The sequence below is a fragment of the Microcaecilia unicolor genome, chromosome 2 (genome assembly GCF_901765095.1).
Source record: "Microcaecilia unicolor chromosome 2, aMicUni1.1, whole genome shotgun sequence".
NCBI classification, from domain to species: Eukaryota; Metazoa; Chordata; class Amphibia; order Gymnophiona; family Siphonopidae; genus Microcaecilia; species Microcaecilia unicolor.
The window spans coordinates 384,318,169-384,343,715 of record NC_044032.1 but is presented as its reverse complement, the minus strand read 5'-3'; the positions used below and the strand labels follow the sequence as shown (position 1 = coordinate 384,343,715).

General features: G+C 41.8%; 1 protein-coding gene across 3 annotated transcripts in view; it reads right to left on the bottom strand.

Moving 5' to 3' along the window:
* The window catches only part of BMP2K (BMP2 inducible kinase), a 326,672-nt gene that overhangs the window by 26,052 nt on the left and 275,073 nt on the right, over positions 1–25,547 (bottom strand). The window lies entirely within an intron of this gene.

Genomic DNA, 25,547 nt, shown 5'->3' with positions numbered 1-25,547 from the left:
AAGGTTTCAATCCAGATCTAAATTTTACGTAAGAAGTCTCAGAACAGAGAGCTACTGGGAGAGCATTTCATAGAGTGGGGGCAGAATAAAGAAAGTGGAATGCCAAATAGACACAAATCGAGAGCAGTGCACGAAAGGGATAGATTCATAAGATTGATAAGGAGAGCGAAGAGGGCATGCAGGGATACAAGGTGACATCAAGGAAAACAGATATGAGTGGGATGATGCAAAAAGAATCTCCCAAGTTAAAGTTAAGATCTTAAATTATATTCCATACTGAACTGGGAGCCAATGATGACGAAACAAGAGGGGAGTAACATTGACAGATCTTTTGGCATGGAAGTACTTAACTGCTTCTGAAACCTGTCACATGAAAACAGAGCACAGGCTATATAGCGCAATATAAGTATTAATATTCTGCCACTAATCTTCACAATCGCTTCTAAAATGTATTTCAGAATTACTGTATTGAAAGATTTGTCAGTAAATGAGAAATAAGCAAAAAGATGTAATTGTAGAATAACAACAAAACAAAGCCTAAATATACACTTTTTCCTGATTTTCTATACAAGTACAGATAATTTGTTACTGGCTATTTTCTATTGTTTCCTTCAATACTAAATGCCTTTTTAAAAAACATATTAAGAAGGCAACAAGAAAGAAAAGTTGCTTACCTGTACTAGATGTTGTTTACAACATCAAAATAATTAATTTCAGATGTGGATGAAGTCCACAAACGGCACTGACACAACAGATACCTTACAGATTGCTAGCAAGGTTTCTCTAGGCATGTGTGGTTTATCACACAGCGCCACTTTGTGTGGTGCTGCTGGTCATATAATAGCTAAATAAAATTCCTTAAGAAGGGGATATATAACTGATTATCTTGTTGCCCTTGAAGAATGTCTCTCTCAGATATGCATGTTTACATTCTCTGAGAACAAACAGAAAAAATCAGTCACATGTGGAACTGCATAGCTAAGGGATGCCTTTCTAAAAAAAAGAAAACAAAAACAAAGGGGGGGGGGAATTAACAATGAGATGTCCACAAAACATAGAAATACTTATGTAGAAAACAACCCCAAATAAAGGCCCTTGGAGGGAAAGACAGATTCTATACCTCAAATACTGTTGACACTGACCAAATATACTGTAGTACTTTGAACCTGAACAGTGCTGGAAAGCAAACGTTTGAAGCTCCATTTTACAGCCTTGAAAATCTCCTCAATGAAGGCAAATCTAACATGGGCTTTAACAAGAACATCGGCAGGGTCCACTAGAGAAAGATGTGCTTGGGCATAACACATGGAGACACAATCTGCTATTCACTAGAAGTAATATATTTGGTTACAGGAATCCTGAGACTATTGATAACAAAAACAATACCAAAAAGTTGGTTAAGCTCTATGCAACCAAGCGTAGCGGATGGAGAATGTGTCAGTTGGTAGTCTGCCCTGTCTCCAGGAGCAGGACCTTCGTCTGGTCAGTAAAGTTGTGAGAAAATCGTTCTTGAATGTTCTCCTCTTGAAAATGTTTTGTTCATATGTCCTTTATCCAAGGTGTTTCGGATCTAAGTTCATCTGCCAGAATATTCACTTTTTATATGAAGCATGTTGCTCTCAGTGTTACCCTGTAAGAAGTGGTCCACATCTATCTTGCAACGGTTAGTGGTTAGAGCAGTCGGCTGAGAACCAAGGAAGGCAGGGTTCAAATTCCACTTTTTCCACCGATGTTCTTGATAACTTTGGGAAAATTGTTTCTCTCTCCATTGCCTCAGACACAACAGACTAATCCCCCCATCCTGGGCAAGAAAACAAATATAGTACCTAAACTAACACACACTGAGCATAGATTTGGAGGAAGCACATAATTAAATCTAAAATACAAATCAAAGCTGTTCCTTCTGGAATGTTCAAATAGAATTACTAAAGCATGCTCTATCGTCACTATTTTGTTGCCATTTTTAGTATATACAACAGCCCATACTTCTAGGAAATTGACCTAATTTTTGTCCTGAACTGAGGCTCTGCGTATAAAAGCTGCTGTACATAAGCTTTTGTTGACAAAACAGAAATGTACCAGTGTTATTTAAAAACACACACTTTACACAGGATTATTACTGTGACCGGTGAAAAAATTAGAACTCAATTGAAGCCTGACTGCATTAAGGAGAAAAAAAAACAAAAATGTATTATGGTTTATTTCTCTGATATACCTGCCTTTTACAGACAATGCATCAAAGAGGTTTGCAATGTATATAAAATATTAAAAAGAGAACGATATAGATACTGATAAGATTTGATGAGCAAAGGGGTAAATTTGGTATGAGGGAGAACTTATTGTGTGGGATCTCAATTTTGCTCCACCTAGACAAATTCATAGGGATCAGGATGTTCCTAGTACACAAGCTGGCCAATATTCAGCTGGTGGTGGTAATCATTTTTTAAACTGCTGACCGTCGCCAGCCAAATTAACACGATATGCACAGGCAAAGCTCATTCAACAGTTACCACAGCCAAAAAGCTTTTCCATAACTTCCAGAAATCTCTGGGTGATTCTTCCTGGTCATGTCTGTTGGACAGCACCACTCACTGAATTATCATGCTTGCCCTCAGAAAAAACAGATTGTCAAAAAACTGAGCAGTTCTAACTTATTTTGCCATTATTAGTTACTACAGTTGCTAGATTCTTTAGAATAGTCTAGCATAGACCAACTGTTACTGCTCTTTGAGGAGGATTCTCAATTTTGGAGTATTTGTAAAATGCAGCATAGATTTCTCAACTATGTGCAAAATGTCAAGAATCAGTTAAGCTGATATAGATTAACTGTATTGTATAGAGGAGCTGCTGGATCATACAATTTATAGAGGGCTGCCAACCAAATAATCTTAGACATAGCTATGGAGATTTTGGAGGGAAAGTCAGCAGGAAGTATAAACAAATTCAGATGGCGATACTGCATCTATCATGTGCCACACTGTACTACAATCCCAGGTAGCAGAACTCTGGAAAAACAAAAGACAAAAAACTGGTAATATGACAAATTTAAATGAAATGTTTTCAGATTTTTATTTGTGGTTCAAATATCTCACTCTAGTTTTGCAGGTTCATGAAAATCAGAATATCAAACAATTGAGGAATAAAGCTCCATTATTTTTGCATTGGTTATATCCATCACCAGCAATACCAGTACCAGATAGGAAAGGAACATTATCTTGTAAAGGAATAACATAGTAAAAAAAGATAGCTATCCAACTACAAAGGAATTTCCAATAAATGAAAACCTCCTTATAATAGAACTTATAATTGGGGACAAATACAGCAGACTTGTCTTCCATTCACAACACAAAGAAACTGCAATAATATTTTTTCATACATTTTGTATCCATTGCTCTTACAAGGAAAACGTGTTCAGAAACTGAATATCCTTTCAGATCCAATGGAACAGCTTCTTAATTCTGAAACCACAGATTCACTCAGTGAGCAAAATTGGGCTTTGCAGGACAAAGTTTCATAACACTAATGGATCTCCTAAAATAGTTGATGGGATATCGGGCTGCAGAACAAATCATTCCTTACATGATGTTTTATGGTTTATTTCATTTTATGTACCTGTAAAAGTAGTAATTAGAATTTATACAGTGCTCGTAATTCTAGAGAACATAGTTTATGTATGAAACCTGTGATAGAGTAGATTACTACTACTACTATTTAGCATTTCTATAGCGCTACAAGGCGTACGCAGCGCTGCACAAACATAGAAGAAAGACAGTCCCTGCTCAAAGAGCTTACAATCTAATAGACAAAAAAAAAAAATAAAGTAAGCAAATCAAATCAATTAATGTGAACGGGAAGGAAGAGAGGAGGGTAGGTGGAGGCGAGTGGTTACAAGTCAAAAGCAATGTTAAAGAGGTGGGCTTTCAGTCTAGATTTAAAGGTGGCCAAGGATGGGGCAAGACGTAGGGGCCCAGGAAGTTTATTCCAGGCGTAGGGTGCAGCGAGACAGAAGGCGCGAAGTCTGGAGTTGGCAGTAGTGAAGGGAACAGATAAGAAGGATTTATCCATGGAGCGGAGTGCACGGGAAGGGGTGTAGGGAAGGACGAGTGTGGAGAGATACTGGGGAGCAGCAGAGTGAGTACATTTATAGGTTAGTAGAAGAAGTTTGAACAGGATTGGATGCGAAAACGGATAGGGAGCCAGTGAAGGGTCTTGAGGAGAGGGGTAGTATGAGTAAAGCGACCCTGGTGGAAGACGAGACAGGCAGCAGAGTTTTGAACCGACTGGAGAGGGGAGAGGTGACTAAGAGGAAGGCCAGCAAGAAGCAGATTGCAGTAGTCTAAACAAGAGGTGACAAGGGTGTGGATGAGGGTTTTGGTAGAGTGCTCGGAAAGAAAGGGGCGGATTTTACGGATGTTGTAAAGAAAGAAATGACAAGTCTTGGCAATCTGCTGGATATGAGCAGAGAAGGAGAGAGAAGAGTCAAAGATGACCCCAAGGTTTCGAGCTGAGGAGACAGGGAGAATGAGAGAGCCATCAACAGAAATAGAAAACGGGGGGAGCGGGGAGGTGGGTTTGGGGGGGAAAATGAGAAGCTCGGTTTTGGTCATATTTAATTTCAGGTGGCGTTGAGACATCCAGACAGCAATGTCAGACAAGCACGCTGAAACTTTGGTTTGGATGCAAGGTGAGATATCAGGGGTAGAAAGGTAGATTTGGGAGTCATCAGCATAGAGATGGTAGGAAAAGCCATGGGATGAGATTAATGAACCAAGGGAAGAAGTGTAGATAGAAAAGAGGAGGGGACCAAGAACAGAACCCTGAGGTACGCCGACAGGCAGAGGGATAGAAGTAGAAGAGGATCCACCAGAGTGAACACTAAAGGTGCGGAGGGAGAGGTAGGAAGAGAACCAGGAAAGGACAGAGCCCTGGAATCCAAGTGAGGACAGGGTATCGAGAAGTATGCTGTGATCGACAGTGTCAAAAGCAGCGGAAAGATCAAGAAGAATGAGGATGGAATATTGACCTCTGGATTTAGCCAGTAATAGGTCATTGGAGACTTTAGTAAGCGCAGTTTCGGTTGAGTGGAGAGGGCAAAAACCAGATTGTAGTGGGTCAAGAATAGCATGTGAGGAGAGAAAATCAAGGCAGCGGCGGTGAACAGCACGCTCAAGTAATTTGGAGAGAAAAGGAAGGAGGGAGATGGGTCGGTAATTAGAGGGACAAGTAGGGTCAAGTGAAGGCTTCTTAAGGAGAGGTGTGACCACAGCATGTTTAAAGGCAGCAGGGACAGTCGCAGTGGAAAGTGAGAGGTTGAGAATGTGACAGATAAAAGGAATAAGAGCAGGAGAGATGGCATTAAGAAGGTGGGTGGGAATGGGATCAGAGGAACAGGTGGTACATTTTGAGGAAGAAAGGAGAAAAGTGTAGTTTCCTCAATAGTATCTTCAGGAAAGGGAATGAGGGGAAGGAGAGAGAGGGGAACGGACTAGTGGAGGGAGAGGTGGTGAGGTAGAGAAAGCAAGATAGCCTTTAAATATATTTAAGATCTATTTACTGTCTTTTTCAAGTTCAAGTGTATCAAAATTTGATATACCGCTTTTTATAAAATATCTAAGCGGATTACATTAGACTCAAATATGCAATATACAATAAATCACAGAGAAAGCAAAGTTACTTACCTGTAGCAGATATTCTCCGAGGACAGCAGGCATATTATTCTTACAAGTGGGTGATGTCATTCATTGAGCACGGTGCAGACACTGCCATAGTGCACTGTCACCCTAAAACTGAGGCAATGCCCCCACCTCGTATGCATCTTCCCGCCTGACACTCGAGCACTGGACCAGCAGTATAATACTAAAGCTAAGAAAACTCCAACAGGAGGTAGGAAGGATGTGAGAATATATGCCTGCTGTCCTCTGAGAACACATGCTACAGGTAAGTAACTGCTTTCTCTGTGATTTATTGTATATTGCATATTTGCTTTCTCAGAGGACAAGCAGACATGATATTCTTACATGTGGGATTCATTAGCTGCCAGGCTCACAAATATAATAATGAACTTAGCAACTGAGGAGAAAGTGAACCTGGTGGAAAAAAGGGCCAGAGGGCAGAGCTGACATTCAAGTGGTAAAAAGGTTTTGCAAGACTGTCCAAACCAGCTATCCCGCACAGAGTGCTGCTCCAGACAGTAGTGAGCAGTGAAGGTGTGGACATAAGACCAGGTTGCCGCCTTGTAGGCAGAGCAGAAATGGACTACTGAAGCAGCCATGGTTCTAAAATTATGAGCAGTGATATGGACATGAAGGGTCAAGCACTGCTTGAGCATACGTGTAGGAGAAGTCAGCCAGCCAAGATGAGATAGTATGTTTGATGATGGGAATCCCAAATCTGTTAGGGTTGAAGGATACAAAAATTGGCACTCCGATGAGGTTTTGTATGCTCCAGATTATAAACTAGAGCACGCTTGCAGTCTAAGGCATAGTGTTGCTTAGAACATAAGCATTGCCATACTGGGACAGACCGAAGGTACATCAAACCCAGCATCCTGTTTCCAACAGTGGCCAATCCAGGTTACAAGTACCTAGCAAGATCCCAAAACAGTACAACACATTTTTTGCTGCTTATCCTACAAATAAGCATTGAATTTTCCCCCCAAGTCCATCTTAATAATGGCTTATGGGCTTTTCTTTTAGGAAGATAGCTTAGGGTGGTTTAAAGAAGGTTTGGATAACTGCTTTTATCACATTCTCTGGCAACGAATTCCAGAGTTTAATTACAGGTTGAGTAAAGAAATATTTTCTCTGATTTGTTTTAAAATTTACTAATTTGTGGCTTCATTACATGCCCCCTAGTCCTGGTATTTTTGGAAAGAGTAAACAAGCGATTCACCCGTTCCACTCCACTCATTTTATAGACCTCTACTATATCTCCCCTCAGCCGTCTTTTCCCCAAGCTGAACAGCAACAGCCGCTTTATCCTTTCCTCATAGGGAAGTTGTTCCATCCTCTTTATCATTTTTGTCACTCTTCTCTGTACCTTTTCTAATTCCACTATATCTTTGAGATGCGGTGACCAGAATTGCACACAGTATTCGATGTGCGGTCGCACCATGGATCGATAAAAAGACATTATAACATCCTCATTTTTGTTTTCCATTCCTTTCCTAATACCACCTAACATTCTATTTGCTTTCATAGTTGCCGCCTCACACTGAGAAGAGGGTTTCAACGTATCATCAACAATGACACTTAGATCCCTTTCCTGGTCGGTGACTCCTAATGTGGAACCTTGCATCATGTAGCTATAGTTCAGGTCCTCTTTCTCACATGCATCTCTTTCCACTTGCTCACATTAAACATCATCTGCCATTTGGATGCCCAGTCTCATAAGGTTCTCTTGTAATTTTTCACAATCCTCTTGCAATTTAAAAACTTTGAACAACTTTGTGTCATCAGCAAATTTAATTTCCTCACTAGTTACTCCCATCTCTAGATCATTTATAAATATGTTAAAAAGAAGTGGTCCAAGCACAGACCCCCTCGGAGCCCCCACAATCTACCTTTCTTCATTGAGAATACTGACCATTTAACCCTACTCTCTGTTTTCTATCTTTTAACCAGTTTTTAATTCAGACTAGATCATTACCTCCTATCCCAGTGACGGCGAACCTTTCAGGCACTGAGTGCCCAAACGGCAATGCAAAATCTAATTATTTATCGCAAAGTGCCAACAGGGGAATTTAACCTGAATAACAGAACTTTAAAAGCATTTGGCATGCTTTTGAATAATGTGATTGTTGCTGTTGCATGCATGTTGATAACTCCCTTCCCCTCCAACCTTGTGCATCTCCTTCCTGTCTTCCCTCCCCTCCCCTCCATCCATCCATCCAATTGCCCTCCCCTCCATCCATACATGTCCAGCAACCCTCCTCTCCCCTGCCCTCCCCTCCATCCATCCATACCCAGCGATTATCTTCTCTCCCCTGCCCTTCCCCTCCCATCCATGCCCTGCATGTAAATCTTTTTTATTACCTCCAAAGTGGCCACATCTTTGAAAGCCCTGCCCATCTCTAGCCTTCCCTTCATGAGTTCGTTCCCTCAGAGTCAGTCCCGCCCTCGCGGAAATGATGTCAGAAGGCGGGACTGACTGAGGGAACGAATTCATGAAGGGAAGGCTAGAGATGGGCAGGGCTTTCAAAGACGAGGCCGCTTCGATGGAGGTAATCAGCGCCGGCGGAGAGGGCATGCGGGGGGATGTTGGGTGGGCTGCCTGGAGGGAAAGTGGCTGGGCCTGGGCCCGTCCAGGCACGCCCGTGGCTACGCCTCTGGCGACGGCATGCGTGCCATAGGTTCGCCATCACTGTCCTATCCAATGACTCTCCAATTTCCTCTGCAGTCTTATATGATGTACTTTGTCAAATGCCTTTTGAAAATCCAGATTCACAATATCATGGCTCACCTTTATCCACATTTGTTCACACCTTCAAAAAATGTAGTAGATTGGTGAGGCAAGATTTCCCTTCACTAAATCCATGTTGCCTTTGTTTCATTAATCCATGCTTTTGAATTTGCTCTGTATTTTTGTTCTTTATAATAGTCTGTACAATTTTGCCCAACACTGACGTCAGGCTCACCGGTCTATCACCTCTGGAACCTTTTTTAAAAATCGGTGTCACATTGACCAACCTCCAATCTTCTGGTACCATGCTTGATTTTAAAGATAAAATACATATTACTAACAATAGTTCTGCATGTTCATTTTTCAATTCTATCAATACTCTGGGATGTATACCATCCAGTCCAGGTGATTTTTTACTCTTCAAATTTGTCAAATTGCACTATTACATCTTCCAGGTTTACAAAGATGTCATTTAGTTTCTTTGATTCGTCAACTTTTATCATTTCTGGCACCTGTATCTCTCCCAAATATTCCTCGGTGAAGACCGAAGAAAAGAATTCATTTAATCTCTCTGCTATGGCTGTGTCCTCCCTGAGTGCCCCTTTTACCCCTCGGTCATCTAGCGGTCCAAATGATTCTATTGCCAGCTTCTTGCTTCTAATATACCTAAAAAAGTTTTTAATATGTGTTTTTGCCTCCAATGCAATCTTTTTTTTCAAAGTTTCTTTGCCTTATCAGCGCTTTGCATTTGACTTGCCATTCCTTATGCTGTTTCTTATTTTCAGTTGTATCCTTCTTCCATTTTCTGAAGGATTTTCTTTTAGCTGTAATAGCTTCCTTCACCTCACTTTTTAACCATGCCAGCTGTTTGTCCTTCCTTCCTCCTTTTTTAATACATGGAACATAACTGGACTGGGTTTCCAGGATGGTATTTTTGAAAAGCATCCAGGCCTGATGTAAATTTTTGACATTTGCAGCTGCTCCAAGTTTTTTTTTTTCACCATTCTCATCTCATTTTATCATAGTCTCCTTTTTGAAAGTTAAATGCTAATGTGTTAGATTTCCTGTGTGTACTTACTCATGAGCTGATATCAAATCTGATCATATTATGATCACTGTTATCAAGCGTCCCGGCCCCAGCACCATTACCTCCTGCATTAGTTCATGTGCTACACTAAGGACTAGGTCTAGAATTTTCCTCCTCCTGTTGGCTCCTTTACCAGCTGCTCCATAAAGCAGTCATTGATTTTGTCAAGTGATTTTACCTCCCTAGCGTGCCGTTACGTTTACCCAGTCAATAGCAGGGTAATTGAAATCACTCATTATTATTGTGTTCCCCAGTTTGTTAGCCTCCCTAATTTTTGATAACATTTCTTCATCCGTCTGTTCATCCTGGCCAGGCGGATGGTAGTACAATCCTATCACTATCCTTTTCCCCACGAAATTTCAATCCATAGGGATTTCAAGATGTGTTTTGTGTCCTGCACAATTTTTTGTCTATTCGATTCAAGACCCTCCTTTACATACGATGCTACCCCCCTCCACCAATTTGATCCACCCTATCACTAAGGTATAATTTGTACCCTGGTATGACAGTGTCTCACTGGTTATCCTCCTTTTACCAGGTCTCATAGGCCTATTATATCTAATTTTTCATTTAGTACAATATATTCTAACTCTCCCATCTTATTTCTTAGGCTTCTGGTATTTGCATACAGGCATTTCAAACAATGTTTGTTGTTCCTATTTACATCTTGCTCAGCAGTTAACAGTGCACCCCATAATCTTTTGCCATGAAAGCTTGATATTCCTTATTGTCTAGTCTTTTTATAACAATGATCCTACAGTATCTGCGAGTGATAGCACTTTACACATGTGTGGTGACATGGCCATTACTGTGCAGAAAAACTCTAACTACTCTAGGGGAATACAAACTCTATTGAAAATATACCAACCAAACAAAAGGAGTTTGATTTATATATATATATATATATATATATATATATATATATATATATATATATATATATATAAAGATAGTTTGGAGGTGTCCCTTTAAATTGGTGGAGGACAAATTCTTTCACCCCATAAACAATTTAAATCTTAACAAATAGAACCTCAAACCTCCTAACAGGGAACAATACCAAAGTATTACCAATCCCTTGTATAAACAGGAATAGGTTAATATCATAGGTTCTAGTTCAGGGAGAAAAAGAGAAAAAAAACCCAACGTAAAAACTCATGCTACATGAGAAAACCGTATGGGATAAAAAACTCTCTTTCCCTCCAAAAATGTATAAATAATGAATTAAATGAACACCAAAAACCAAACTACCCAAAACTGACCCCAGCCAGTAAAAGACTACCTAAAGAAGCCCCCCTGGGAGGAAAAAAACCCGAAGTTCAGTTAAAGATAACATAAAGCCTCAGATAGAAAATTTAGAGGAACTTTCTTTTATCCTATCAAAGTATATAGCAAACCAAGTTTACTTAACTTAATCCAGGCGTGGCAGCTTCAGGAATTTTTCAATCAAATCAAAAATCCCTCCCAAAAAGACTCCGGAGCCTTACAAAATTTCTGCAGCGGCAAAAAAAACCGCATTACTGTGCAGGCCATACTGTGCTTAGGTGCTCGATTCAACTTTAGAAGCCACACTTTTGGTACTCCACCGCCACCACAGCCCACAGTTTTGGTACAGACGCAGAATCAAACTTGTATTTAGGTGCTTGCCTTAACTTCACAGCACACAGTTTTGGAGCTACGGAATCAAACTTGCGTTTACGGTAATAAGAGGAAAGAGGAACAAAATGGTGAGCACCCTCCTACTTCACTCAGCAAGCAAGAAAGAACATGGTCACAAGATCTCTTCACTCTGCACATCACAAACTACTAACCAATAGAGAGGAAAGAGGGAGGATCGCCCATTCGACCTTATTGGCTTCAGGCCTCATAATACCGTATTCAACTGCTGTGCCGAACAGCTATTGGACATCACAAACTAGTGAACCAATGAGGTTGGATAGATCGCTCACACGGCATTAGGACTTTACAAGCCCTGGAGCGAATGAGGAAAATTGCAATTAAAAGGAGTGAAATTGTAAAAATGTGATTCAAGGCATTGCACTTAAGTGGAGTATAGTTATTGCTGGTGTGTCAGTTAGTTAACATTGGAACAAATGAGAAAAATTTGGGACTGTAAGTTTCTGTTGCAGGTAAGCAGAGTGCACTTATCCAACATGCACTTCGGTGAAGTGCATTGTATAGGGAATAAAGGCTGCAAATAATATGGCAATCCAGTGCAACATATATAAAATATAACCTTCAGGATTTTACATTTTACTTTTGCTATAACTGGAAGCAAATACTGTCCTCTGAGAAAAGGTGTCACATGATCATACTTTCTTACATAGTACAAAAGTAACAGCTGTATTCTGAAATCAGCTGCAGCCTTTGGTTGCAATAATTCTAAAATACACAAGTACAATAGGTAGTCAACTGGTAATGAAAGCATGAATAGTATCCAAAAATGAGCATACAGTTTGGATTATTCTAAGGCAGAACATAGTTTTCTTAATTACTGCAGAGATACTGGATGTGAAAGTCGAGTAACTAGCAAAACATCAAGAATAGTCATAGAGCTCTTAAGAGGTAAAATCACCCCTGAAATAATGGGTGCATACTGTGTCTCTTTCTCAAAAACAGAGCATTGACAAAGGATTAAATTTTCTTGAAACAAAAGCTGTACATAGGGAAAGGGAAAGGGGACATGATATACTGCCTTTCTGTGGTATTTTGCAACTAAATTCAAAGTGGTTTACATATATACAGGTACTTATTTTGTACTTGGGGCAATGGAGGGTTAAGTGACTTGCCCACAGTCACAAGGAGCTGCAGTGTGAATTGAACTCAGCTCCCCAGGATCAAAGTCCGCTGCACTAACCACTAGGCTGCTACTCCACTCATGGGCAGCATAAGTTAAAAACTAACACTAAGAAAACCATGAACTAAAGATGACAAGAAAGCTATGTAGATACCGTGTTTCCCCGAAAATAAGACAATGTCTTATATTAATTTTTGCTCCCAAAGATGCACTAGGTCTTATTTTCAGGGGATGTCTTATTCGGGAGTAGTTGGGGGACTATTGAGGTTGGGAACAGTATTGAAGTGGGGGGCGGTATCCTGCAGGAGTAGGCCGTGGCTCGCCTATCTGCCCACAGTGACTGCAGGACTCGAGCGGAGCAGAGCCGCCCTGGCCAGGCTAGGAATGGAGGAGGGGTATGCACTAGGGAAGGTAATGGAATGTGGGGCCGGGCTGCTCTGGCTGGGGGTCTCGGGAGGTTGTAAGAGGGCTTAGGGCGCAGGATCATCCCTACCATATTACAAACGTTAAAAAAAAAAAAAATTCTACGGTAGATCCGTTCCCCGTTGGTGGCGCTTTATGCGCTCCTCCTGTACATTCGCAACACTTTGTTTGTTTGTTTTGTTACATTTGTACCCCGCGCTTTCCCACTCATGGCAGGCTCAATGCGGTAGGCAATGGAGGGTTAAGTGACTTGCCCAGAGTCACAAGGAGCTGCCTGTGCCGGGAATCGAACTCAGTTCCTCAGTTCCCCAGGACCAAAGTCCACCACCCTAACCACTAGGCCACTCCTCCACTCCTTCTAGTCTGACTTAGCCCTTGGGCGATGGAGCAGCGCCGAAAGGGCTCGGTTACTCATTTTCTTTTCTTTTATTATTTCTGCAAGGGGGATGTTTCTTTTCTTTCTGGGCTCACTTACCGGTAGTTGATCTTCACAAAAGCGTGAAGGAGGATGGTAGGAGTCCGCTGGACAATAGATTTTCCACCTCAGTCTTGTTTCTTTAATGTTATTTCGTCTTTGGGTTGCATCGAAAAAAATTAAGATTTTTGTGTCCATGTCCCATCGGGGCCAAACAAAAACGTTGCTAGGTCTTACTTTCAGGGGAGGCCTTTTATTTAGCAATTCAGCAAAACCTCTACTAGGTCTTATTTTCAGGGGATGTCTTATTTTTGGGGAAACAGGGTATTAAAAAGTATAGGGGCGTGTAAACCCTTGTGGTACTGTGCACGCAAATGCTTTTTCCACAGAAACATCCTTGCCAACGATATCTAGAGAGACTATCAGATAAATAAGATTGAAAACAATTAAGTACGACATCTTTAATACCAAATACTTAGCAATCTATCCAGTAGCAATATAATCTCATTGCCCATAATGGAAATCACTGGGTCAGAGACTTTGGCAAATCCTGCATATATCGATAAGACTTTCCTCAAAGTAGCCAATTGATCTAGTTGTAAGATCTTCTGAAAGCCTTACCCTAGCATCATTATTATATTAATAGTTTCAAATAGCTGATGTGTTTTGTTAACATGATACACAAAGTAATCTTTGTTTCACATTACAAATCATTTCTTTATAAATCTGCACTTGCTTTTTTGATTGTCACGTCTGTGGCCGTGACCACCCTCAGACTTACCTTATTTCTGGGGGTCAGCTTCTAAGCTGGCTTCTGCCTATCCTCTCTGGAGTAGTTTTCCTTCTGTGTGCTGGCTGCTTCCAACATGGCTCTAATTACTCCACTCTACTGCACCTGGGGGGAGGGGGGGGGGACTGCCTGAGTTAGCTCTACCTCTTGTCTCCAGCCTGGCTCTGTTTGCTTCTCTGTGCTGAACCCAGGTATTCTAAGTCTCTATGTTCTGTGTGCGCGCTGCCTGCTCCTTGGTTTGTGCTCCTCTCACACACTGGTGGCCACAGCCAGTGGCTGCCATAGTTTGTCTTGCTGTTCCTACCCGTTCCAGACTTTAGCCCAGTCCGGTTCTTCCAGGCTGCCGGACTTGTCTCTTGTTTGTGCCTGGACAGCCTCTGTAGTTGCTTACTGATGGCTGCAGCTGCTCCTCAGGTGTTGAAGGGCTTTATTAATCACTTAGAGACTGCAGCCTTTGCATGGTCTAAGGTCCCTGGTATGTTAGAGTGCTCTGTGCACTGCTACCTTGTCCAGTTCAGTGTTTCTAGCTTGTTACTAGTAGCTTGGGCATAGCTTTTCTTGTTGGCTTGTGTACAGCTTTACTAGTTCTCCTGTGTGTTGTGAGTTCCTAGCGTGTGACTAGTTAGCTTGGGCATAGCTTTGCTAGTTCTCCTGTGTTTTGCTTAGTGTGAGTTTCTAGCTTGTGACTAGTTAGCTTGGGCAGAGCTTTCTTGTTAGCTTGTGTACAGCTTTACTAGTTTTCTTGTGTTTAGCTTTCTGGTTTTCCCCGTGTGTGTTTTCCTTTGCTTCTGGAGCTTCAGCCCTAGTCCTGTCCGCTGCCAGTACTCCTTGCTACTGGAGCTCCAGCCATAGTCTTGCTACTTGACCTGACCATTGCCTGAATCTGACTACTCTCTGCCTGCTGCCTGACCTGACTACTGCCTGAACCCGGATATTCTCTGCCTGTGGCCAGACCTGACTATTGCCGGAACCCGGACATTCCCTGCCTGTCTGCCTTGCTTTCGCCTAGGTGCCTGGGGGCACTTCTGTATCCTGATTCCTGTTGTTCCTGCTTGCTAGTTCCAGTTTTCCTGTAAGCCCTGCCGGCTGGCCGAACCTGAGGGCTCAACCCTCGGGGAACAGTGGCTAAGCGTAGGTGAAGCCTAGGTCCAGTGTGTTCCTGTCCAGCGAGTTCCGGTCCCATGTGTTCCAGTCCAGTGGGCTCCACTCCAGTGTGTACCAGTCCAGTGGGCTCCAGTCCAGCACGCACCCGTCTGGTGCATTCCAGTCCTGTGTATTCCAGTGCAGAACTCCAGTCCAGGGTTCCAGTCCAGCCTTGCCTCATATCTCTGCTTTGAAGGTGACTTTGCCTGCCACTGCCGCTCCACAGTAGTGGTCCAAGGGCTCACAAACCCAGTGCTTCCAGGGAAGAAGCCTGACATTGATTCAGCTAAGTTTTCTTTTGTATCAAACCTATGCCACGACCTTTCAAGCTTTACATTTTATTCTCCTCTGACTACAGAGATCTGGATTGAGCCATGTGAAATCATGGTTTACAGATAACATTCCTTAACTGGGGCAATAGCATCCAAAGGATAAGGCACAATTTCAGTTCTCTGCCTGCTCATCTAAACCAATTGATATTATTCCAATTAGTCTAGCTCTGTGAATAAAGAAAATGCAATTTCCTTGAAGATTTACTAACCTACTTGTTGCTCAGTTTAACATTAGGAATGCTGATGTCAAAAGATACCAAATGAGGATCAGACTAGGATATCGATAAAGAACAATGAATACCTGGCCGCATAAGTTTTGTTGAGAAAACAAACTTAAATCAAGGCAATGGCCTTGAGAATATGTTGGTTACATGGACAATAAATCTAGGCCTAAGTTTTTGAAAAGACTGTAAAAGATGTTACTGGTAGAGGACAGTAAACTAGGCAAAACGGTAACAGAAGAGTAAATTATAGCAATTCTACCACTCAATTTATTGGGTCTGTGCAAAGAAAAATAAAAGGGCAAGGTGGACAGAACTAGTTAGAAAAAAATTGCCTGCTTTGAGCCAGTATCTATCTCTATATGAGAGAGAGAGAGAGAGAGAGAGAGATAAGACGCTACATGTCGCACTCAGTGCAAAACATTGGGTACCTCCCATCTTGCTGCTGGACTGCTGTCTGCATCTTAGTAATGATGGGGATTTTGTTTTGTTATTAAAAGTTGCTAAGGAAGTAGGGATATTTAAAATATAAAGTCCACTAATTAGGTATATTTTATGCTATTTTGTGTTTGCTTCTCAATGAACAACAAAAGGCCTAGAAATAATCAGTTGTTGATAAAAATCCCCCTGTTTAGAAAAATTTCCCTTCTATTTTCTGAACGGGCTTAAAAGTACATAGATCAAAGATTGAACCTGGGGTGAGTGAAAATCAAATACAGTAGAGTCTTGCTTATCTGAACTTCGCTTATCCAACGTTGTGGCTTAACCAACATACCTTGGTGACATCACAGCACTGTCACTGAGAAGTGCATGGGTTTCTCGTTTTCCTGGCATCACGTTTCGTTAAAAGACAGTGGTGCTAGGTAAGATTCTTAGGTATATTAAGTTTTAAACTGTTTTTTTTTTTTTACTGCTTTCTCTGTTGAAAAATGCATTCAATATATTTACATTTTATCCCTCATCCACTTTTCTATATTATCTGACTTTTTAATTATCCAACAACCTGATGGTCCCATTTATGTTGCATAATCAAGACTTTACTGTACTGAAAGCTTTTAAGTTAGCCTACTGCTTACCTTGCTTTTAAACAAACACAGAACTCCAAACCTCTATCTCCCCAAGTTTTTAGACAACTTCCCAGCAATACCAACATACACAAATTCCATACCAGCAATAGCAGGTCCTACCTCAGGTTGGACCAAGTCATCCCCCAGTTCCTTCAGGCCTCAGTTATGGAACACTTTCTCAATGAACTGGCTGCTCTCTATACGGAAGAAGAAAGTTTGGAGGGTGAAGCAGTGGTCCTTTATGTCCATAGTTGCATGATTGTTTTTTTTTAACCTATGTACAGAACTTCAGCTAGGCTGCTGGTTCTGTCTTCCCAAAGACCTGATGCCTTGAGCCAAGGTAACCTTGAATTAATGGCCAATTATGAAGTGTGGGCAGAGGTATCAAAACACCTGTGGGCAGGACCTCTACTGTATACCTAGAAGCACTGGTACATTCCTAAGAGACCAAATTGTCCGCTTTAGGTTCCTTGTGCTCGTGAATAGAAAAGGGGTCTTCTCTGAACGTTTTTTCTGCTGAATTTGAGATAGCTGAGGTCTAACTGAACAAAGTACATGAGTGACTTGAAGGAGGTCCTATGGGCTTCTTCTCTGTCCAACCATACTGAGAAACCATATTAAAAATGCTAATATGGCTGTGAGGCTGATGGTGAGGCGTGGCCTGTCACTACTAATGGAATATTTTACCTGGTGGAAAATCGCCATCTTGGAAAGATCTGGTTAAGTCAATGTTTTCCAAAATCTGCTGTTCAAATGTAATAACTCACAGACCAAGAGTAGGAGAAAAATCCTCTTAAAAGTTGAAACAAGGAATGATTTTGAAGAATCTCGAACACTGGTGCTATACTGTTGAACTAAAGATAGCTTTGGCATGTCTGAAGTTCATGATCTACCCCTGAAAAATTTTCTGGTACCACTTTTGAAAGGAGGCAACACTGGACCACCTTTAAGGGACCCTGTAAAAGAGTAACCTGCTGCAAGTGCAAACACAGACATTATATTGCCCTCAATGCTACAGTAGACTGTACCAAATCTATGCAGAGTTTTCTTTTGCAGCGTGTATGCTTTCCTATGGAGACCTGATTTTCTGCATAGTGATTTTCTTGCAGGAAGTACACCTCTTCTGCTCCAAGTGTGGCCTTCTATGCGTTGCTGTATGAATGGAGGAGTCTCTCTCTGCAGAGTGCTCCTTCTTCTTTGGTTCCTTCTGTGCAGTAGGGTGCTGGAACTTTTGCATTGGTATTTTATATTGGGTAATGAGTGCCAAGAATTTGTGTACTTAGAGGGAACTTATTTCAGGATCTAGCTTCCTTTAAAAAGGTTTTGTTTGGCATGCATTTATCTCAGTGTCCCTGGAGGAGAACACACTCCCTAGGGTCTTGGCATGCATTTATCTCAGTGTCCATGGACAACATACTCCCTAGGGTCTTGTCTTGATGTGAAAGAGGCTTGGATTTGTGAAGCTATGTCTGTTTCTACAGATGCACTGAACTCCTATGTCTTCTTGCCATACATGATATTCTTGATTTATGGTGGCAATTTGGCATTGTAATGTAACTGAAAAAGGTATGAGCTAAATCCCAATCCAGAATGTCATGATCCAGCTCTACAAAATGGTAGCAGGCCATCTTCCACACACAGAAGTACAATTTAACCCCTACCCACTCACTGGGGACTGAGGGAAATCTAGAAAAAAAAAATCAGAAATGAAACAAAAAAGGCAGCAAACTCTCCTGGGCAGTAAAAACTGTGATAGCAGAAACCACATGAAGGTGCTAGTACGAACAAAAGCAGACTACTCATGAGGCAGCAGCTGTATGGAGAGATTCTAGGCATGCTTAAGAAAACCTTTCAGCAGTTTCTGAGCTCAGAGAGCTTTTCGTGTCAGTGCTGTTGGAGGACATCACCTACTTGCTGCCAGATCTTAGAATGAGTGTTCAGTATCACATTAATATGATAAAACATTGTATAAACTGCAGTTCACTAACTTTGTGTGATTAAAGTGATGACTTGAAATATATGACCTTCTATATGTTCAGAGCCTTGAAAGGCATTTTCATCAACTGAGTACCAGATTAAGATTCTAAAAAACATGGCAGGTGGCCTGATGGGAAGACTTCAATCAAAGCCAGTCCCACATAAATCTGATAATTAGGGGGGTCACATGATGCTGTGATTGGCGGCGGTCGCATTTCAGATCGCTGTGAGGGAACTCTCTCCCTTCACTCATTCTTTTGCAACAGCAACAAATTTTAGCTCGTAGCACTTCCTTATCGGTACAGGAATATATGGACAGATTTTTAACCAAGCTAACGCTACATATGACAGCCAAACCTCCAAGGCGAGGACAAGATCGAGCGAAGCAGGGAGAGAATAAAATGGCACCCTCTCCGCCACCACCAGAAGCCTATGTGGATTTTTATCCCCTTACTGCACCGGTAGTCAAAGCACTGGAGCCAAGATTCGAGCAACTATCCGAGCAGATAGCTGGTATCGTGCATAGTACTGCTCAGCTGATGTGCCGAACCAGGGAGTTAGAGTGTTGGGTCTCCGACGCAGAGGATCTCCTTCAATCGCAGAGCGAAAATCTGGAGCGCCTCGAAGCTTTAACACGTGCCCAATGAGAAAAGCTAGAGAAGCTGGAAAATAGGGCGTGGAGAGAGAATCTCCGTTTTGTAGGCTTCCCGGAGTCTGTTTTGCCTTCTACATTGGAGACATCGCTACTGGCGCATTATCCCGCGCGGAATACCAGGAAAGATCCATTTGGATAGGGTCCACCAGGTGGGCCCACCACGTTCTAACACTGACAAGCCCAGAGTATTCATTGTGAAATTTCACACTCAGAAACGCATTTTGTGCCTACACAAAAGCAAGATGGAAGACGCACAATTTGAGGGCCGTTCAATTTGAATCTTCCAGGATTATTCACCTGCTCTCTCCTCCAAACGGCAGGCTTTTTCTGCAGTCTGCTCCCAACTTCTCATGAAACAAATGTTTCTTTCTTCAGTACCCTGCCACCTTGAGAGTTCAAAATGATAACCGCTAGCATGTGTTTTCCACCCCAGGAGATGCCTTGTCTTGGATTCATTGTTTGGACACTACATGAAACATGGGACTAGTTTAATTTGGCTCATTTTCTTTGTCCATCTGTACAGGTTAGATATTTTGGGGGAGTTGCATATGTTTGCTGATGAAGAGCTTTGAGCTCTGTTATGTGTCTTACTTAGAGAGGGGAGAGTTCCCTTTGAAATTTAGCATTTAAGACCCTCTGTCTTTGTCCCTAAAAGAGGATTAGACATTTATGGTATTTCTTGGGGATCAAAGAGGAGGGTTGGGTGAGGGGAGGGGGAGTTCAAGGGAGAGGGGAGGGCGGGGGGATTTTCAGGAATTGTTGGGATTTGGGAGTGTATGAGTCTGGATATTGGGTTATTTTGGTATCGTTGGTGAGGACACTGTTTATGGAGGATTAGTTCTGTGCTCTGACAGGATTGAAAGGGATTTTCTTGGGGGGGTGGGGGGGGCTCCCAGAGAGTTTAGTGCTACACGCTCGTGCCTGTTTTTCTTTTTCCCACTTTTTTTTAGTGCAACTAGCGGGTAGCCTGGAACGTTTTGGGAATATCATCCCCAGTGAAGTGCTCCAAACTATTGACGCAACTTAAGCACCACAAGGCTGCCATTGCCTGCCTTCAACAGACCAAACTATCCGACAAGGAGCATGAGAAACTGCAACAATGGGTGGGGGAATGTTATTATTCCTCTGTGAGTAATAGGCACAGTGGGGTGGCGATATTAATCAAAAAGGGCCTGCCTTGCCAATTGCGCCTTGTTTACAAAGATGCGGAAGGGAGGGTAGTTTTAATTTATCTTAATCTACATGGACAGTGTTTTTATCTTTGCTCAGTGTATGGACTGAATGTCTACTTTCCCCAATTCTTTCAGGTCCTAATATCTTTGGGTTACCAACATTCTGACGCGCCATGGGTTTGGGCGGGAGATTTTAATCAAGTTCTTGATCCTGAAATGGATCATTCAGGAGATCGGTCTGGAATAGGGACTGGAAGGGATAGGGATTTGCCTCTTATGTGCAAAGCACTGACCTTAGTAGAAGCTTGGAATCTCCTAAACCCATCAACAAGAGATTGTACCCATCAGTCTAAAGCCCACCAATCTTGGTCCCATATAGATTATATCCTTTTATCTTAGGTCTGTTTTTTATTTTTATTTTTTTAAGAATGCAGTAGGCAGATATAGGTCCCTTGGAAATTTCAGACCACTCTTTAATTTGGTAAGACCTGACTTTTGCGATCCAAGGAGAACAGGGCTACTCCTGGCACTTCCCCTTTTATGTATATTGGGACATGGCTTTTTCCGCATACCTCAGAGAACAGTGGGATCTTTATGATGCAAACAATGCAGATTCTTGTGAATCCCCAATTATATTTTGGAAAGCTTCAAAGGCGGTTTTACGAGGTGGGGTAATAGCTTATATGTGTGCTCGAGCTAAGCGGGTATTGTGCGCCTAGAGTGTGAATATCGTACAACAAAGAAATCTTTTTTATCTCACCCTACTCAGAATAATCGAGATGCTATGACCGCGGCTCTGGCAGCGTTAAATTCATTAATTCATGAGCAAACCAACGCCTCTTTGCACAGTGCTTGCATGTTCACCGTTTTGGTAATAAGACGGGGAAACTGCTAGCAAATATTGCTTATAAGTGTTCTGTGCGTCAGTTGATCCCCTTGATTGTGAGGCCGGGAGGAACTACGGTACACAGCCCAGAGGGGATCATGCGAGCATTTCATGATTATTTTACCACAATGTTTTCAAGGGATAGTGTTGAAGATGGCCCATCAGTTTTTGACTATCTTGAGGATGTGGATCTCTCAATTAACCCAGTTAGCTCAGACTCAATTGTCCCTGCTGATTAGAGCACAAGAACTACAGAAGGTGATTCGGTCACTTCCGTTGGGCTCAGCCCCAGGACCAGACAGTTTCTCAAATGATTATAAAATGTTACCACCACAATTTTGTGGCCCTCTCCTAGATTATTATGAATCAGTGGTTCAACGGGAGTTCCCCCCCAAGAAAATGAGGCTATAATTACACTTGATTCCCAAGCTAAGCAAGCCTCGCGATCATCTAGAGTCTTATAGGCCAATCTCTTTGTTAAATGTGGATCTTAAAATTTTAGCACGGGTATTGGCGGATCGTTTAGCACCCCATTTGCTTAATTTGGTGGGTGATCACCACGTGGGCCTTGTGCAGGGCAGGCATTCCACGTTAAATGTCCGCAAGGTCCTTTTGTCTATAGCTCACTGTCAATTTTCTAGGACACCATTACTCGTGACCAGTTTAGACGCGGAAAAAGTATTCGATAAGGTTCGATGGGATTATTTATTTCAGGTGTTATCCTATGTGGGCCTTGGGGGCTGGTTTTTTTTTTTTTTGAGTGATCGAGACCCTGTACCAGAGACAGCGCAGTTATTGGTGAACGCATTGAAATTGCCCCCCTTGGAGGTTCAGGTAGGCACGAGGCAGGATTGCCCTCTTTCTCCTCTGCTATTTTTGTTGTACCTGGAACCTTTATTGCGTACTATTCTGGCAGACCCTGATATTTCTGGAGTCATGCTCCCTGCACAGCCAGTGAAGGTCTTGGCCTTTGCAGTTGACTTGTTTTTGACCCTCTCCTCTCCACAGGAGACCTTGCCTCGTTTGCTGTCACTGATGAGTTTGGCTATTTTTCGGGCATTTCCCTTAATTTACAAAAATCTGTGGCCTTGCCAAATCAACCTGAGATAAGAGAATTGAGAGGGAGCTTTCCCATTGAAATGGGCTCAACAATTGGTAAAACTTACTTGGGTGTGCAAATTCCAGTGGATTTGTCTCTACTATATTCAATAAATATAGAACACTTGAAAACAAGGGCTGCGGAACTGTTACAAGGCTGGCAGGCCCTACCAATCTCCCTTTTGGGCGGGTGGCTTTATATAAAACATGGTCCTATTCCCAATTTGGATTTATGTCTTCCAAATGTTACATCTTTATTTACAATACAGAGATGAGAGAAGGTTAAGCAAACAAGGGAGATCTGGGCTTACTGGATCTACATCTTTTCTCTATAGCAAGTTTTATGCGTCATATCTCAGACTGGTTTCGGTCCACCCATTTTTTTTCTTGTACCTACGAGAAACCAACCTGTTTGGATCCATGCACTTTGCCTATTGGCTTCAGGCACCGGTGGGATGAGCAGCATCCTTGGGGCCTGTTTCTTTTATTTTCCGGCCATTACAACAAACATGGCGTTGGCTGTGCAAATTCTTTTCTTTGAATAGAGTGGCTTCTTCTTTGCTACCTATATGGGGCAACTGTAGTTTTCCGGCAGGCAGTTCTTCGCTCGCTTTTCATCGTTGGACCTCTCGGGGGATCCATTACTTGTATCATGTCCTGTCAGAGCGGGGAACGATAAAATCTTTTGTAGCTCTCTGTGAAGAGTAACTTGGAGCATCAGGAAGTTTTTGCCTATTTACAGTTACGTCATTATATTCAGTCATTATTAGTGAATTTTTTAACCTCAGAAACGTGGGACTGTTATAATGCCATGCTTGGTCTGAATGCTCAGCTGTGCATTCCCTTGAAATATTTTCATGCTCACTTAAGGGACTCCACCAAACCATATGATTTCTCTTCAGTAACTCAACAGTGGAATGTGGAACTGCACACATCTCCTATCAAAACAAGTGCGTGCCAGTTAGATGACTATCAATTGATGGAAAACGCAGCTTGGTGGGAATTGCAGCTCAAATTTGTATTTAGGCTTCATGTTTCTCCCCACCGAGCCTTCCGTGCTACTCTACGTGACAATGATAGCTGTCATAAGTGTGTAACAGGAGGTGCTCACTTGGGCCATATGTTTTGGTCCTGCCCTCTAGTGAGTATTTTTTGAAGAGACTTGTCCTTGCATATATCTGCACTTTGGAAGCTTTTATGGAGTCATACTCCGGAACAATTATTTATTTGTTGCACTATTCAAGGACAAGCTCCAGCGGGAATGAGGGCCTTCTTAAAGCAGTCCATAGTCATGGGGGAAAAAATAATCCTGCAATTGTGGTTGTGGCTCAGAGAGCCCGACGATTGCGCATTGGCGCTAGTCCATGATACACGTGTTCCTTGGAAAGACGGGGAATATTAGACCTGTCCTCTAAGAAAGGGGATTTGTTTTGTAAAACTTGGGTCCCTTTCTGGGACTCGCTCACCCCAACAGCTCGCAGTAGAATTCTGAATTCCTGAAGGGAGGGATGGGTTAGGGGGAGGGTGGATGGTTAGGATTTTTAGGGTGGAAAGGTTTGATGTCTGCTATGATACTGTTAGTATCTTGTGGGTCTTGATTTTGTTTTTAAAAGTGGTTCTGTTACTTTCCGGAGAGTGTTAAATTGTACTTTCCTTACAGTGTTGATAAATAAGATTTGGGAGAAAAAATCTGATAAGAATCTTCTACTTAAGTGCTAATTACAGTGAAATGAACCCCAACAGTTGATCATCATACTAGATTCTGACAATTACAGAAAAGTAATGCAGCAATTTCTGCATAGAATATGAGAAAGTTTAGATCTTGCTCACACCAGATGGCAAACCTTTTCCATTTCACCTCATAACATATCCTGCTGGACTTCTTTCTAGAAGAAAGGAGGACCTAAGATACTGTTCGTTCTTGGAGAAACCAAAGCTGTGTACTACACAGTGATGGAAAAAAAGGGTGGAACTCCTAGATTTTGACATCCAACTTTGTTATCAGTGTAATTTAAACACATTTGGATGATATTTATAACAATTTGGATTATTTGTGTAATTGCATACTGCAAGAACTCACTGCTTATTTACTTTTTCTACAGTGCTAAAGTGACATCAGTGTGATGTCATTATTTACGCTGTGAAAATGGTGCTGTCTTATCAAGTTTTTGCAACAAATATTACAGTGTGAAATTACTTATTGCTGAATTTCCCACAAGAATTGGACATGGGGGAGCAGGTGTTATATAAGCTTCTGAAAAAGATTGCTGAAACTGGTACAACACAATGTCAGAAGAGTAGGGGGAAGAACTTGATCAATCTGTGATTGACGATGCAACAAGACAGTGTTTCCAAGTTTATTTATATACTTGATATACTTCATATAGTGGTAACATCTATGCAACGTACAATATAATTACAAGTCATCATAAAATAAAGACAGAATGCCATTAATAATAATAAAAGTTTGCTCTGATACTGCAAGTCATACACTGCTACTTCATACACATGTGACTCTGCTCGAGGATGACATTTTGAACAAACTGACTCAAATAACCTTATTTTACAGGACTAGCCCTGTGCTTGTTGCTAATCTAAAAAAAAAAGTCATAGACTTTTTGCTAAATGTTTGCAGGACAAATTATATTTCATTTCAATCTTGCATTTTACAAGGTATGTGACAACAGCATCAGGTAGATAATTCCTGATGGATAAACAAATCTATCTCCGTCAAAAGCACAAAGATCATAGTTCCTTGGTTCCTTCTGAGTTTTACTATCTGATCCCTGAAAGATCTTACAACAGGAATAAAGAAACTCTGACCCATGAGGCTTTTCCATTTTACCCCCTCCACTTGCTCTAATTAGCATTGCCCTTCTACCACCAGGCATCCCTCCACTGCAAGTTTCCTTATACAACTGGGCATTGAGAAAGGAGAGACAAAGGACAGCAAGAATGGAAGTCCCTACAAAGGTGATCAGGAAGTCAGATTTAAAACTGCAGCATGGTTCTTTGCTGAGGAATTTTCTTATTACTATCACCTTCTAGCCTCCTCCCTCCTGCAAAGAGAAATTTGTGCAAGAGTAG